The following is a 15,654-nucleotide window of genomic DNA, read 5'->3' on the forward strand; positions in this document are numbered from 1 at the left end:
AGGACCTTTACAGCCCTGGCCCCGGCCTCATGGAACATGCGGCCGAGTAACATCAGGGCCCTTCGCAGCTTGACATAATCCCGCAGGGCATGTAAAATGGAGCTGTTCCACTAGACCAGTGGGGGCGAACCTTTGGCACTCCAGATGTTATGGACTAAAATTCCCATCAGCCCCTGCCAGCAAGGCCAATTGGCCATGCTGGCAGGGGCTGATGGGAATTGTAGTCCATAACATCTGGAGTGCCAAAGGTTCACCACCACGGCGCTAGGCCTTTCCATTAAGCCAGCCAGATGTTTCCCAATTACGATATTTCCCCTGATCCTCTCGTGGGATAAACAATATATCTCGCCATTTGAGGTTTTTAGTTGGATTGTTTTAAATGGTTTTATGATTTGTTTTTATTGATTGTTATTTTTTAGGCTTTTAATGTATTTTATGTATGATTTTAGGCTTTATGCCATTGTAAGCCGCACTGACCCCTTTGGGGGTAGGGCGAGGTATGAATATAATAAACAAACAAACAAACAAACAAACAAACAAATGGAAATTACATTGGAATAGGGATATTCCACTTCAACCAGATAACTTTTGAAAATGTGTCTCATAACTAGCATATACATCTCATTCAAACTTTGCATATTTGCTGCAGGAAACACTATTGCAGTTTATGTGCCACTGACAATACTTACAGCATAAGGAACAGAGCAGTTCTTAAAAGCCTAGAATGACTGAAAGGGCTACAATTGTCTGCCTGTGCCAGAAACCAGCTGGGGCGATGGCCCTCCCTCTTCCCTGTTGTCTCTCAGAAATTATCTCTTATTTACAAACTCTCTTTTACGGTTGACAGGTAAGAAAGGCGGTTGACGGTTGACAGGTAAGAAAGTCATTCTGCATTCTGGCTCAGCTCTGCAGAAATAACTAGATGCAGTGTAGTTTAGCCAGAATAGCAATTCTCCCCACATGAGCCTCTTTTTTGAGAGGGCGGGGTTTGGCTTCTTTGGCACCCGTCAAAGTGGAATGCAGATCTTAGGGGCTCTGTCCTCTTTGTCTGAGAAAATGAAATGTTGCTCTTAAAGTGTTCTGTTCTCATCTTATAATTAAATGCTTTTAGTCGTAGGCTCTGTTATGTTCCTGACTGGACTGGCTTTTCTATAGTCTGGATTTACTGTTTTAATGAGTTCTTTGCCCTAGGCCTAAAGCTATATCATCTTTTCTTACTTATTTACTTATTTACTTATTTACTTATTTACTTATTTACTTATTTACTCATTCACTCACTCACTCACTCACTCACTCACTCACTCACTCACTCACTCACTCACTCACTCACTCACTCACTCACTCACTCACTCACTCACTCACTCACTTATTTACTACTTAGATTTCTATACCTCCCCATCCCCGAAGGGCTCTGGGCGGTGTACAACATAAAATTCATACAATGCTGAATAAAGGAGCAAATCATACAAAACACAATAAACGAATAACATAAGCTCCATCCAGTTAATAATTAGTAAAACTTACTAAAACTCCATATAAAACAGCGGTTAATACAATTAAATAAGAGACGTCCAGAAAACCCACATTTAAAACCTTCCCCAAAAAGGAGGAATGGCGGGCCCCTCAATATGAGGGTTACCCTGATGTAAAACAGAGCAGAGAGGGGGCACCACATCAGTGGCTGGACACTCCAAAGGCCCGGTGGAACAACACAGTCTTACACAGGCCCTGCGGAATTCACCAAGATCCCTTGGGGGGCCGCATGACTGCTTGGGAGAATCAAGGATTCTCCTTGGTCCCAGAAACTCTTGCTTCCAACAATTCTTATTATTATATATCAAGCGCTACCTTTGTGTGCTATGTTAATGAATAATGAATAAATGATGAATGAATAAATAAATGAGTAATGAATAAACAGATTCTTGCTTCAAAAGCAGCCCACACAGGACACCATGTTAGTTGATCCACGACAGGAAGAAATGAACGGACACAAGAAGAATGAGGAAAAGGGGAGACAGGGCTTTAAAGCCTTCCCATGATGTAGGGGTGATAAGGCCTTGAGTTAATATGGGTGGGCCTGTTCTGTCAAGAGTTATCCACCTTGCTCCAGGAATAAGACAGTCCTTGACCTGGGTGGCCCAGGCTAGCCTGATCTCATAAGATCTCAGAAGTTAAGTAAGGTCACCCCTGGTTTGTACTTGGATGGGAGACCACCAAGGACGTCCAGAGTCAGAGGCATATCAAGGGGAAACTGTGCCTGGGGTGCCTGCCCCTGCCCCAGAATGCCCCCTCAATGGCCCGGCTACACCTCCACTGCTGCTCCACCTGGGGTGTTGCGCCCCCCATTCTGTGGGTGTTACACCACTGTTCAAAGTTTCTCCAGCTGCACAAAAGACACTACACAGAGGCAGGCAGTGGTCAATCACCTTAGTTTTTTGCTTGAAAACACTATGGGATTGCTATAAATTAGCTGTGACTTGATGGGGAAGGGGAAGGGGGTGGAAAAGTATGGTCCCCGTGTCAACCATGTTGTCCAGATGAAACATGGTATACGTCCTGCTGTACAAAAGACCTTAGAGGGCTGGATACAGAATGGTGGTAGATACAAAGAGATACCACAAGAAAATGACAGAAATCTGTGGTACTGTGAATTTCTCCTGGACAATTAGTGCATCATGTACTTAATAAAAGTGCATCTTGACCCAGCTCTTCCCTTCTTCCTTATTTTAATATGATCATAATGTCTTTTTGTACTGGGGGATACCTGTGTATAGCTATTAACTGGACAATCTGTCTTTTGATGAAGTCCTCAAAGGCTACCTTGTATGAAGCCAGTTATTGTTTTAATATGTGGAAAGGTCATGTTGTGTTTTTTAATAAAATAAGTGACAATTATAAATGCTTTCCTTTAAACAGGTTCTCCAGCTAACCTGAGAGGCCTGCTGTCTGGACTGGTTCCCTGCCCAGCTAGTGAAACCTCACACTAGATTCCATGCTCATACAACTCCACTTTCCACCTTTCTCTTCATTTATCCTTCTTTAATGTTTTGCCAAGTACTGCTATCAAAAGGGCACCTGTCACATTGGGAACACTCCTTAGCAATACCCCCAGACAGGCCAATCATTTTCATTCATCATTACCTCCTTGGCTTTCCCTTAATTTTGCAAATTACTAGGGACGCACAGTGTTTCCAACTGGATCAAAGAGTTTCTTCATTGCACCTTATTCCTATAAAATGGGAAAGGAACTTTCTTTGCATGGCTTGGTTTTTGTTGTTGTTGTTTGTTGTTACCAAATGTGCACAAAAATTATACTGTTAACAAGCTCATCTTTGGAAGATTTTGCAGTCTTAATTATACAGTGTGCTGGGTGCAGTTCTGCATCCAATTCAACCCCCCACATCTTTCAACAAAACCCCCATTTTAAAAATAAACACATATGAGTGATTAGCTAAGGTGTCTCAAATGGAAAAATAACATAAAAATAAAATAGTTATTTTGATTCTGTTTAAAAAAACAATACTGAACTCAGGTTTTGCTTTGTCATACACAACCCACGCCATGGTGTTGAAGGCACCCTGGCAGCATTGCACATAAGTAGGATATATGGAATTAATATGTTTCTGAGACTTTAAGAGGTTTTCAAGATAATATGGAACATTTAGGTATATGATAGAACATCAGGGGTCACTAACTAAACGATAAACTTTGCCACACCATGCCTAGGCAGAACCATGGAAATGCCTGTGGAATCCTTTAACGCTCTACCAGTGGCTGGTCATTGAAAGAAAATCTTGGAAACGAGGACACTTGGGTTTTAAAAGAAGTTTGTGTGAATTTCAAGCTGCTCAAGGGCAACTTTAATTTATGTGCCAATAAGTTGCACAAATATTTTCTCTGCTGTTCAATTAAAAGCAAGTAGTTACCCTGGATACTGTCTCACTGCACCTTACTTATCCTAGTTTTTGATTCCAGCATAGCACATACCCAAATAAAGGAGAGTTCTCATCTATCATGTACGGGACTAATTTGAACACTCTATTAAGAGAAAGGAAAGAGAAATGGATTCTTTAGTCATTTCAAGATACCTTTCTCTGGAGAAATCCTGAATATTTTTATTCGTTCACACGTCTTTTCTCTACATGTTGATAAAATGTGTGTGTGTGTGTGTGTGTGTAGCGGGATTGTCTGCTCATTACTCTGAGCAGAACAATAAGAAATTATGACAGATTAATCATGACAGATTATTTACTTTTGCTAAATCATGAGATCTCCCAGACAGAAGGTAGGATTATGGATATTTTCTGGTATTCACTTATGACAGAAAATTTTTTGATCATGAATAATCTTTATGGTATTTTGCATTTTACTCTGAAGTCCTCTCATTTTGCAAAGACAGTACTGTTATCTCATCACAGTGGGAAAAAAGATATGAGTAAGATGCATCAGTGAAGCACTGTCAAAGAAATGCCCTTGGAATCTGTGGAAGGTATATTGCAAGCAGGACTTCCAACCACAAAACAGCCTTAACAGCCCTGACACCAATGCAGCTAAAACATGTGGAGTACACCACGCCACAACCTTAACTGTACCTGAAGCTTGACTGGGGGATCTGGGCACATTATGCTTGTGAACTGTACCTGGTTTTGGGGTAGAGCAGTGCTTCAGTGGGCATCTGCTTTGAATGCTGACGGTTCCAGGTTCAGTCCCCAGGCATCTCCAGTTGAAAAGATGAAGTAGCAGATGATGTGAAAGAACTCCACCTAAAACCACTGAGAGCTGCTGCAAATCAGAGTAGAGGCAAGACTAATTTTGGGAGACTCATCATAAGGCTTACCGTATATACTGGAGTATAAGCTGGCCCGAATATAAGCCAAGGCACCGAATTTTACCACAAAAAACTGGAAAACTTATTGACTCGAGTATAAGTCTTCGAACTTGACTCAGTAGCAGCTAAAAAGAGAAGATTTGGGAGCAAGATGAGATAGAGTTGCTTAACAGAGTTCGCATTAGGGATGAGCAGCTCAGTATTTAGCAGTATGATGAATTGTATTAATCTAGAATGCAACGCACCAATAACCCTTAGGAGAGAAATGCCTGTTTTTTTAACACACACACACACACACACACACACACACACACACACACACACACTTGTTGTAATGCTATGCAGGTTGTCCTTACAGCTTGTTTTTATGGCTCTCTGGTGAGTTAGAAAAAAAGCAGCAACATGCTTACCAGATCCCCACAGCAGCCCCAGCTCCGGCCGCCATCTTGGAATTACCGTATATACTCAAGGGGGGCTTTTTCAGCATTAAAATGTGCTGAAAAAGTCGGCTTATACTCGAGCATATATGGTATGTATCTTGGGGATAACACTCTGATGGACAGTGCAATACTATGTAGAGTACATCCACTGAAGTCAGTTGGCTTAGACTGACGTAACTCTACATAGGAGTGCTTGATGAGCCAATTCAGGGGTATTTTCCTGTATTCCTGCTTCATATTGTTCAGGTTTAAAGCCTGGTGCTGAGAAGACAGATGGCCAGGGCTGAGCCTCAGTGAGCCCTGACCTCAATTAAGCCATGTACTTGATCGAAGATTTCTGTATCATGAACAATAATCACTCTGTTCACAGCTAAATATATATTTTATGCAGGACAAACAGAATGCTATACCTGGGACTCCTAAGCATTCCTTCCCAAACTACAGGTGCTCACAGCAATGGCTATTTCAAGAGGAATTTTGTTTGTTCAGGAAACAAGGAGTACAATTCAGAAGTTACTGAAAAAAATTGAAGTAAAATAGGAGGGCTGTTGGTTGTTCAAATGATGGTGGTGGAAAGTGCTGTCAAGTCACAACGGTCTTATTGATGACCTCTTAGGGTTTTCAGGGCAAGAGAATTTCAGCCAAGGTTTATCACTGTTCCATTGAGGTACTAAACAGGGTTGATCTGCTTAGCTTCTGAATTCTAAAATCGAGTGAGCTCAGGCCATCCAGGTGGCAAACAAAGATTGGAACAAGGATTCCAAACCTGTGCAATTAATTAACCCTTTCCAAATGCTATACAGACCAGAAAGACATTTAAATTGGCGTATGCCATCGGGACTCAGAAGAGAAGAGTATGGATTTCTCTTCTCTCAACTGTATGGTGTCTCAAAGAGGCTTACAAACACCTTCCCTTCCTTTCCCCACAACAGACACCTTATGAGGTAGGTGGGGCTGAGGGAGTTACTGTGAGTAGTCTAAGTTCACCCAGCAGGCTTCATGATGGATGACCTTGGGCTAGTTACAGTTCTCTCAGAACTCTTTCAGCCTCACCTATCTCATAAAGTGTCTGAAAGGAAGTGGTTTGTAAGCTGCTTTGAGATTCCTTTAAAGTTAGGGAAAAGTGGTATAAAAACCAACTATACTTCTTCTATTAACACCGCTTCTATTAACACCGCTATCATCCAAACAGCTACATCCTTCAGTAGTGTTATGGTGGTAAGGCAAACTAGTTGCCAGTGTCCGCCTCCAGAGATCTCAATTTTGGGTTGTTCAGCTATCACAACTTTTTAAAATCTTTTCAACTTTTGCACTTTCCCAGAGTTTATTTGTTATAAACAGAAAACAGATCATACCACAAATTGTTGCCTGCTTGCACTGGATTTTTTTTTCTTTACGCTGATTCAAGTTAAATACGTGACTTAACGTTCTTGTTCAGCAGGCATTAATCATTCAGCCGTACAATACAGAACATCTTTATTTCCGAGACAGCTTTCTGTGCCAATTGTTTTTATGCAGTTTTTTTTGCAAGCACAGAAATCCCATACACAACCCACAACTTGATATACGAGTTGTAAATGGAAACTTTTTGAACAGGATCCACAGCTTTACAATGCTTCATTTATTATCCGATTGTCCAGGGAAAAGTTTGCTGTTTTTAGATCTACAGAAGTAACATGGAAAAGAGAAGGTTGGTAAGCAGATATGCAGAAATTCAAATGAGGGTTAGATCTTTCACTGCACTGTTTACCAAGGAGGAAATGGCTGTTTTTGTGCTCCAAAATCAGGCCAAATTTTTACCCTTCCTCATCCTGGTCTGTGCCAGTTTTTTGAAGTTAGCACAGGTGTAAACTGAGCATTGCATTTAGCACAACATGCTATGGTCTGACATCTGCCAAATCCAATAAACTGATGGGCAAATCTTTTAAGCTGGATTTGAGTTGCATTATATGATTAAGCAGAGAAGGCGTTTGCATTATGATGGGTCTATGCTTTCCGGTAACTATTGGCTTGGCTGGCTGAACATTTTACAGACTTGCAGATTAGACCTGGGTCTCCACTTTGTGTCAGATGGAACACAGAATGAGTGGTGAGCTTCCTTCAATTCCTCTGTGTCCATTTTGGATCACAATCACAGTATGTGTAGGAAGAAGGCTTCAACCTGGAAAAGTCCCAGGAAGGTATTATTAGGATTGCTGGAGAAACTCACTTCAACTCCAGGGAACATGTGGTTTTCCCCAAATAGCAACCCTGGAACTTTTCAGGCTTGAAAAGTTCCTCAGGGAATTTAGCTGAAGCTACTTTTCCTCCCCTCCTATAATACTAGAACTTGGGGGCATGTGACAAAACCCTATCTCCAGTCCCTACAAACTAGGGACTTAAATTTCATACTCTACAAACAACTTTTTATGTATAGATGCCAGCCATAGATGTGGTTGAGACATTAGAAGCAAAAACGACTAGACCATGGCCATTCTTTGAAAACACAACAACAAGCCCCAGTAGACACTCGGGCTATCTAGCCAACTTCCTAATTCTCTCCCCATCAAAATCTACCAACCCTCAATTCTGACAGTGGATCAGCAGTTGAACTATCAAACTCCTACTTTTTTTTTCCTTTTCAAGATTCCAGTCCACCATTTGAAAGTGAATTATCAGAGGTTCCTGGAGAGTAGAACTTGAAACCATCACTCATAGGCCACTGAATGAAATTTTTAGGAAATACTTTCAGGACAGACAATTACCTCAATGGGTAATGAAATGGGAATTCAATGGAAACAGTGATGACCAGTAGCATAGATAGCTTTAAAGGTGGTGGTGGTAGTGGGGTAAACAGATTCATGGAGGAGAGGTCCACCTAGACTACTACCCTGGGTGACCAAAGAGAGCATCCATACACAGATGAAGCAAAATCGCTAAATACTAGTGATGGGAGGCAGCAACAGGGGAAGGCCTTGGCCTCTGTGCTAGGTTCATTGGTTCTGCAGGCCATGGGTTGGCTGCTGTTTGAAACTGTATGCTGGACTAGATGGACCACTGGTCTGATCCAGCAGGACCCCTTTCATGTTCTTATATTCCCCCCCCCCCCCATGCATGCCAGTCCCAATCCTAATCAGGTACTATAGACACAAAGAAGTTATTTGTGGAATATAAGGACATTGGATCACTGGCAGGCTAATTGCACACATTGCTGTTTTGTATGAGATGATGGCTGCATAAAATTTCATGGATAACCACTGTGTGTCCAATATCACATTTAAATTTGGCTGGTGACCAGGCCTGTGATACTGTTTTTAGGCTGTTAGAATAGGATCAGGAAGATATGGGTTATGTTCAACACTCAGGCTCCTTCTGCACAGCAAATGTATTGCAGTTGGGATAAAGTTGCAGTTGGGATAAAGGAACCCATGTTCCTGTTTTTGCGTTCATATGCATCTGTTCAGGCAGTGACTAGAACCCACAGAAACAATCCTGGTTACTGTCGTACCTTCACATGGAGATGAGTCTATTTTTTTAGTTCCCACCATGCACAAATGAGCCCCCAGAGCTATGCCAATATCCCATGATACCACCATCTGCACCTGCATAGCTACGCAGATGAAAGCCGCAAAAGAAAAAAAGAAAAAAGGGAGGCAAGTGAAGTTTGCTCACTCGCGGCTGCAACCCAGGATTTTTTTAAAGACTTGCTTGTTTAGCAGTGTTAAAAAAAACTGGGTCTGGGGAAATAACACGGGGCAGACTCACCTTGGGGGCAGAATCTGTGCCAAGTTCCTCCCAAAAATTGGGTTTTTAGTGTCCTACACCTGTGTTGATTGCCCTGTACGGAATGGGTCTCAGATATGAAGTAGATGAAGTAACTTTGGCTCAGATTACCTTTCAGACACCCTAATCTATCTCACAGGATAGTTGTGAGGATAAAATTAGTGGACTGTGCATGCCACCATGAGGTACTTGGATGACGGTGGAATGCTCACTGTAACAAACCTCAGTCTAGGACAAGTGCTGTAAAATTCATCTTTCTTTAATGTCAGTCTTTCTGCAATATAAAAACAAATGAATACATTAAATTATGTTTCACAGCATTTACTATCTGAAGAAAAATAATGATCCATAACTGCAAAAATAAAAAAGGAAGAGCACAGTCCATCATCCAGTTTCTTATCTGTGTTTCAGTAGATGCATATTTGTCAAGATTAACAGTGCAATCCAGAACAGTTACTCCAGTCTAAGTCCATTGACACTGTCCGTTTGTAGCAGTAGAGAATTTTCCCTTCTTTTTTCCATAAAAAGGGTTTTTGTCAGCATGCCACTGGGGAACGGTTTGTAAACATGTGAACTGTACTTTTAAGGGGTCATTCCTGGGTCAATTAAGCAGCTTGGAATTTTCCATATGTAAATCTGTCATCTTCTAAAAAAATGACCCTGTGTTGAATATAATAGAAGGGTGTTTTCTTTTTTCTTTCCAGATTCTGTCATTCAGCAAGTTAAGAATGTCTCAAGATTTGGGGTGTTTATGGAGCATTTTTTGTCAGGGGCATGTTTACCTGGAACTGTTCCAGGACAGCAGGCTGGTCCGAGATGCCTGTTGTTGACAAGAGAACAATGTACAGCTGATCATGTGAGCTTACTTGGATCACAAAACACCTACGTAGTCTAGTTGCTCTTTAGGTATGCTAAGAAGTGTTGCTTTGTACAAATATGATTTTAATATTGTAACTCCCCCTCCTCTCACAGGGTGACCACGGGAACAAACAAAACATTTAGCAATACTTGACTTTCTCAAAAAGTTCAAAAGGTTCCCTGACTTCTTCCTCAGCCTGTCCACCAAAGTGCATGTGAGTCACATGACCAAAACATGTGGCAGCAAATCTCAATCAGCTGTTTGCACCTGATTGTATCACTGGCCATTAGTCATGAGGTATGTTCTCATGGACACTTACTACAAGTTAACAAAATTGTAAGAAATTTGCTGTTAGTCAAATAGCTAACTCAGTAAGACTTACACACAAGACTGGGTTCATAATAAGTAATATAATAAGTAAAACTAGTGGAGTTTGGAGTTGCACGGCCCATTTGATGCTGGCCTCAGCTGCCAGGACCTTGTTATGTGATATTCTGGGAGGTCCATCCATGGAGGACTCAGGTTTTTTTTTTTTTTTAAAAACTTATTTAGCAAGTGCCAACTGACCTTCCTCAGTGGTTAAAAGTAGTGAATACATTGTATTATCACTGGATTATTAATACAAATAAAAATTTTAGATGACTAAGATCAAATATCTGTAAACAAAAACAAACAAGAGAAAAAACAATAAGTTAGTCAATTACATATGACATCATAAATTAATGAATACATAAATTAATTTCAAAAGTACAGACTTACAAGCGAATTGTTTATAATCGGCATCCAGGTCTTCAACATAAAGAGAGTATCCACTCAGAGTATCCACTCAAAGAGGTATAATACAGTGTGTTTGATATGAACATATAGTTTATAATGTTTTAAGCCATATATTTAATCATATAAAGTATATTAGAGGTAATTTATAAAAGGTCAGTAAGATGCTGTTAGTTAAACAAAGAACTGTAATTTTATTAGTAGAGAGGCCTTGCTTAGGAGAAGTGGGGGAGATTTCTGCACTTTTCAGTAAAGTCTAGTGAACACGCTTTGAAATTTAGGAACGGCCCCTTACTAAAAGATAAGAAATTAGTGGTTGGTATGGCAACCATGTCAAAGTGACCAGATGGGCAAAGGAAGGTGGGGAATAGAATCTTACAGAAGAAACAAAACTTAGTTTGCCAAGTCTTACGTAGGCTGTTGTTGATTTAAGTCCTGTCCAAATGAGGAGTGGAGATTCAAATGCAATGTGTACGTATTCCAAATCTAGCCAATGGTTAGAAGACAAGGAGGGATGTTTGTAAGAGGGTATAAATTATGTTACACAAGCAACAGCCCCTTTGAACCTCCTCCCTGTTGCTAACAGAGGAGAGTTCCCTCTTCTGCGCAGAATTGAAACAATAAAACTCTGAACACTGAAGAAGCTTATGGATGGTTATTTGTGAGTAACCGGACAGAGCCTTTGCTCTGAGGACAGGGCCTAGCCCTGTGCCTAACATGTTGGTCATGCCAAATTCCTCAGGGAAGAAAAAATAAGAATGTTATACATTTTTTAATATCAAACTTGGACAGAATTTGTATTTATCCAGGTTATGGATGTATATTTTTCCATGTGAAATTTCACAACGGGGTAAATAATGCCTCTTCCAAGGCAATTTTAATAGGGAGAATTGTACCAGGCCGGGGTAGTGGTGGTAATGCTTAACAGTCCCCCTTTTTTTGTGATGTGGTTCTGAGCTAAGTAGGGCCCCCACATACTTTGTAAGTAAAATAATTAAAAAGAATGCTGGATGTTCTGTTCATGGACCCGTCAGTATATTATACAGTTGGGCCCTCAGGTGTTTGAGCAAGTTGATTTATTTTCTGCTAAACTGATAGCAAGGTCCAAACCAGTTGAAGCACTGAGAAGTCAGTGAATGGTTTTCCCAGCCTTAAAAACAAAATCAGTGATCTGGGGTGTGGTGCTCTGACTCAGACTGTTCACTAGTTATTTATTTATTAAGCGCTTATATCACTGAGGTCCTCAGACTCACCCTGAGGTCCTCAGACTAAAAGTGGTTCGAATGCAACATCAGGGTTGCAAATGTAGCAGTCTGATTAATAAGATTTTAAAAGTGAATAGATTAAAGGCGCACAGAATCAGTCATTGTGGGGTGAGGGCCGGCAATTAGTTCCCCCTTGACCCAGTGGACCACTGAGTGCGATGGCCAATCCATGACTAGGTGTCTGTGGCTTTTTTGCATTTAAAATAAAATACACTTTTGGAATCAAACAAATCCTCAGCGTTATATCACGTGGCCCTTCAAAGGCAAATATTCACATGCAGCATCAAAGTTGCATTTGATGTTTTTGTGCAAATAAGTTATATAGTACAAGCTCCTGTCTTTGATATGATAATCTTTTAAAAACCTATTTTAAAAATGCATCAATAACGAAGAGCTGTAGTACATGATAATTATTTCACGTCGCTTCAGAAGGAGCAAAAATATCTAAAATTCAGATAATTGGGGATAAATGAGATTTTTAGGCAAACTGCTACAGTACTTGCATATTATTCATAATATTTTTCAGGTAATCAAAAAATTCAGTTACTCAAGGTTTAATAGAGTTGCTAACAGTCAACAGAGATCACTTCTCCGGGAAAATGGGCTGGTTTTAGAGGGTGGACTGAATATTGCACATCTCTGCTGAGCTCTTTCTGCTACCCAAACTCCACCCCCACCCTCACCCTCCATCGGCTTTGCCCTCAAGTCTTCTTTAAGTCTCTAGGAATTTTCCTACCTGCAACTAATAACCCTATGTCTAATAATATTCATTATTTGAATACTAATTATTTGTTGCAGATATCTTTTGTTGCATGCATGCTGATCTTCAGTTATAAATATTTTCTTTGCTACCTGTGGGAAAATGCCTTGAAAAACTTCATGGGGTCAGCAGAAGTCAGCAGTGACTTGATGTCACTTTACACACACATATGAGTATGTAGTTTTTAAATGTTTGTTTCATTTTAGATTATTTTAAATGTAATTGGAACCCAATTTGAGTTCTTTTGCAGAAGTGTGAACTGAAAAAAAACCCTTAAATAAATAAAACGCCACCATAAAATGAGTGGATGATGACTTATCAGAAACACTGACAATAACACAACATCAAGGATATAATACTATAATGCCCATTCATGTAAGCAAGCATGATCAGCAAAAGATTTTTCATTTAGGATGATTATTGAGTAGTCAAAATCCAAGTGAAGTTGGCATCACCACCCAGAAATTTTGAATCAACTGATTGAATTGATATAGGAGAGTTTTCAGCGATTCATAGGCCTTTTCCGCACGGGCCAGGGGATGCAGGGTGCAGCTGGGGTAATTGATCCCAGTGCAGCCTTGGGGCCGTTCGTATGCTCCTGTGCGAGTGACTCCGTGGTTGCTGCGGCTTGTGGACCCGCCTCCACTTGGAGGCGGGTCCAGTGGTGGGATTCAGCAGGTTCTCACCACTTCGGCAGAAATGGTGCTTGTAAGCAATCAGTTGTTAAATCATTTGAATCCCACCACCAGAACCGGTTGTTAAATTATTTGAATCCCACCACCGGGCACGTCCTTTTAAAAAAGCCTCACATTCTTCCCTGTGCAGTCCCGCAGGGATGAGGGGGCAGACCCACGCGGCCATGGCTGACACCTCGGGGGCCGGAGGGCCGGTCACCCTCTCCTGCAGAGCTGCACAAGAGAGAAGGCAAGTTAAAAAAACACAGGGAAAAAAGCAGTGGCTGCCACATAGACACACCTGATGCAAGGTTGCCAAATCTAGGCTGGTACATTCCTGGAAATTTTGGGGCAGAGTCTGAAGGGAGCAGGGATATAATGCCATAGCATACACCCTTAGCCATTTTCTCCAGGAAAACTGTTTGTTATCATCCAGAGATCATTTGTAATTCTGGGAGATCTTCAGGCTCCACCTGAAGATTGGCAACCCTAAGTCATGTAATCACTTCCAGATTTTCCTCAGAACTAATCTCATGCTACATGCAATGCCAGCTTTTAACCTTTTTCTATTGCCACTGCTTGGAACAGAGGATGGCAACGCGGACTGCCAGTGGCCAATCTGCTCCCATATCATCCTGCCAGTCATGTAAAATCTTCATTAGAACCTCTGCTAACAGTGATCTCGCCCTAGCAGTGAAGTGAGTGGGGCAGGGCTTTTTCTGTGGTGACACCAGCACTGTGGAAAGCCCTTCCTGGTGCACAGCTTCTTGATTTTGAGGCATCACATGAAGATATTACCTGTCACATAGGATTTCAACATTTTTGCATATTTTTGGTTTTTTAATAAACTCTGCATAGCCTACTCTTGGTTTGAAAATCTATCACTGCTTACTCTTCCAATTATTGTTTTACAGCTGGAATTTTATTAGATGTGCAATCCTAAGCAAGATTCCATCAGTCTACTTGTCACAGGAGGGTGTAAGACTATTGACTAATAGCTCAAAGAATATAATACTGATTATGGTTACATTGTTGGTTGCTTTAAACTAATTGTGTTATTTATTGTTTTATTTTTGCTCTTTGCCATAATAGGCAAGGTTTTTTTGAGAGGAGTTGTAGAAATATTCTAATAAATAAATACATTCATAGGACAGTTTAAAATCTGATATCTAATGGTAATGGAAGAACGTTAAAACAATTATCTCCTTTTTATCTAGTGCAATTTTGTATACCAATCAGATGTTTGATGTATGAGAATGATAAAATACCTGTGTCTATGTAGTCTTTCTGCTTCTGCTCTTTGTGAATATAAATTGATTGAATGGAATTACCCCAGGGCATTGAGTCTCAGATTGAAACCATTTTTGGATGCAGATTCTAAAAGACTTCAGAAGAGGGGAGAAACCCATCTTACAATAATATACTGAAGAAAATACGGAGAGCATTTTTCCTGCTCTTATTTAAATCTGCTACAAAACTCCAGTTGACTCCATTAGAAATGTAATCAAGTCCCCATTGACCCCGTTTTCAACCCGCTGCTGCCCACTTGTCTATTAGTGGAAGCTAATAACTCAAAGTATTATCAGCTAAGGAATTCAGCATAGATGAAAGCAAAGCGAAACAAGGCAAGGTCAGATTAAAATTTTATTGGAATGTCATTGCCAAAATTAGTAGATATTAAATAAAAAATGCGTTCTGTCTAGAAAAGAGGTTTAAAGTGGTTTCTGTCCCATAAAATTTGGGATCATTGGAAAGCGAGGAGTTTCTCCAGCTTGTTTTGGCTAGATCAATCAGCTCTTTGAAAAGATGCACAGTTCTCTTCAGCCAACTGGTTTCTTTCTGTGGGTGCCGAAGAAATGAAGGCCATCAATTCAAGCCGGCATCAAACTACTTCAGAAACCGGGGCAATTCCATTTTATCAAAGAGCTGCATTCTTCAATATGTGCAGTCCTGCAGAGATTCAGAATTGTTAGCTAATAAACGGCAGTCTTGGCGAATGTATAGCATCTGCAGTTTCCTGATCACAGAAACTATATTTGTCACAGCAAAACTGGGAGGAGGAGAATAACTTTTAAATGCAGAGAACTGTGTAAAAGCAAAGGCTTCAGGAACGAATGACAAAAAAGCACAGTGACTCTTCCTTCTCTCCCCTCCCTCCCTGACTGGTATCTGTTGAGACTGAAAACAAAATTCCCTCATACAACCTGTTTGTTAAGCCACTCTCACAACAGTGATCCCTGAACTCCATTTCCCCACAACAGCTTGAATTGTTCTTTGACACTGAGAGAGAGA

Source organism: Sphaerodactylus townsendi, linkage group LG07 (genome assembly GCF_021028975.2).
Source record: "Sphaerodactylus townsendi isolate TG3544 linkage group LG07, MPM_Stown_v2.3, whole genome shotgun sequence".
Lineage (NCBI taxonomy): Eukaryota > Metazoa > Chordata > Lepidosauria > Squamata > Sphaerodactylidae > Sphaerodactylus > Sphaerodactylus townsendi.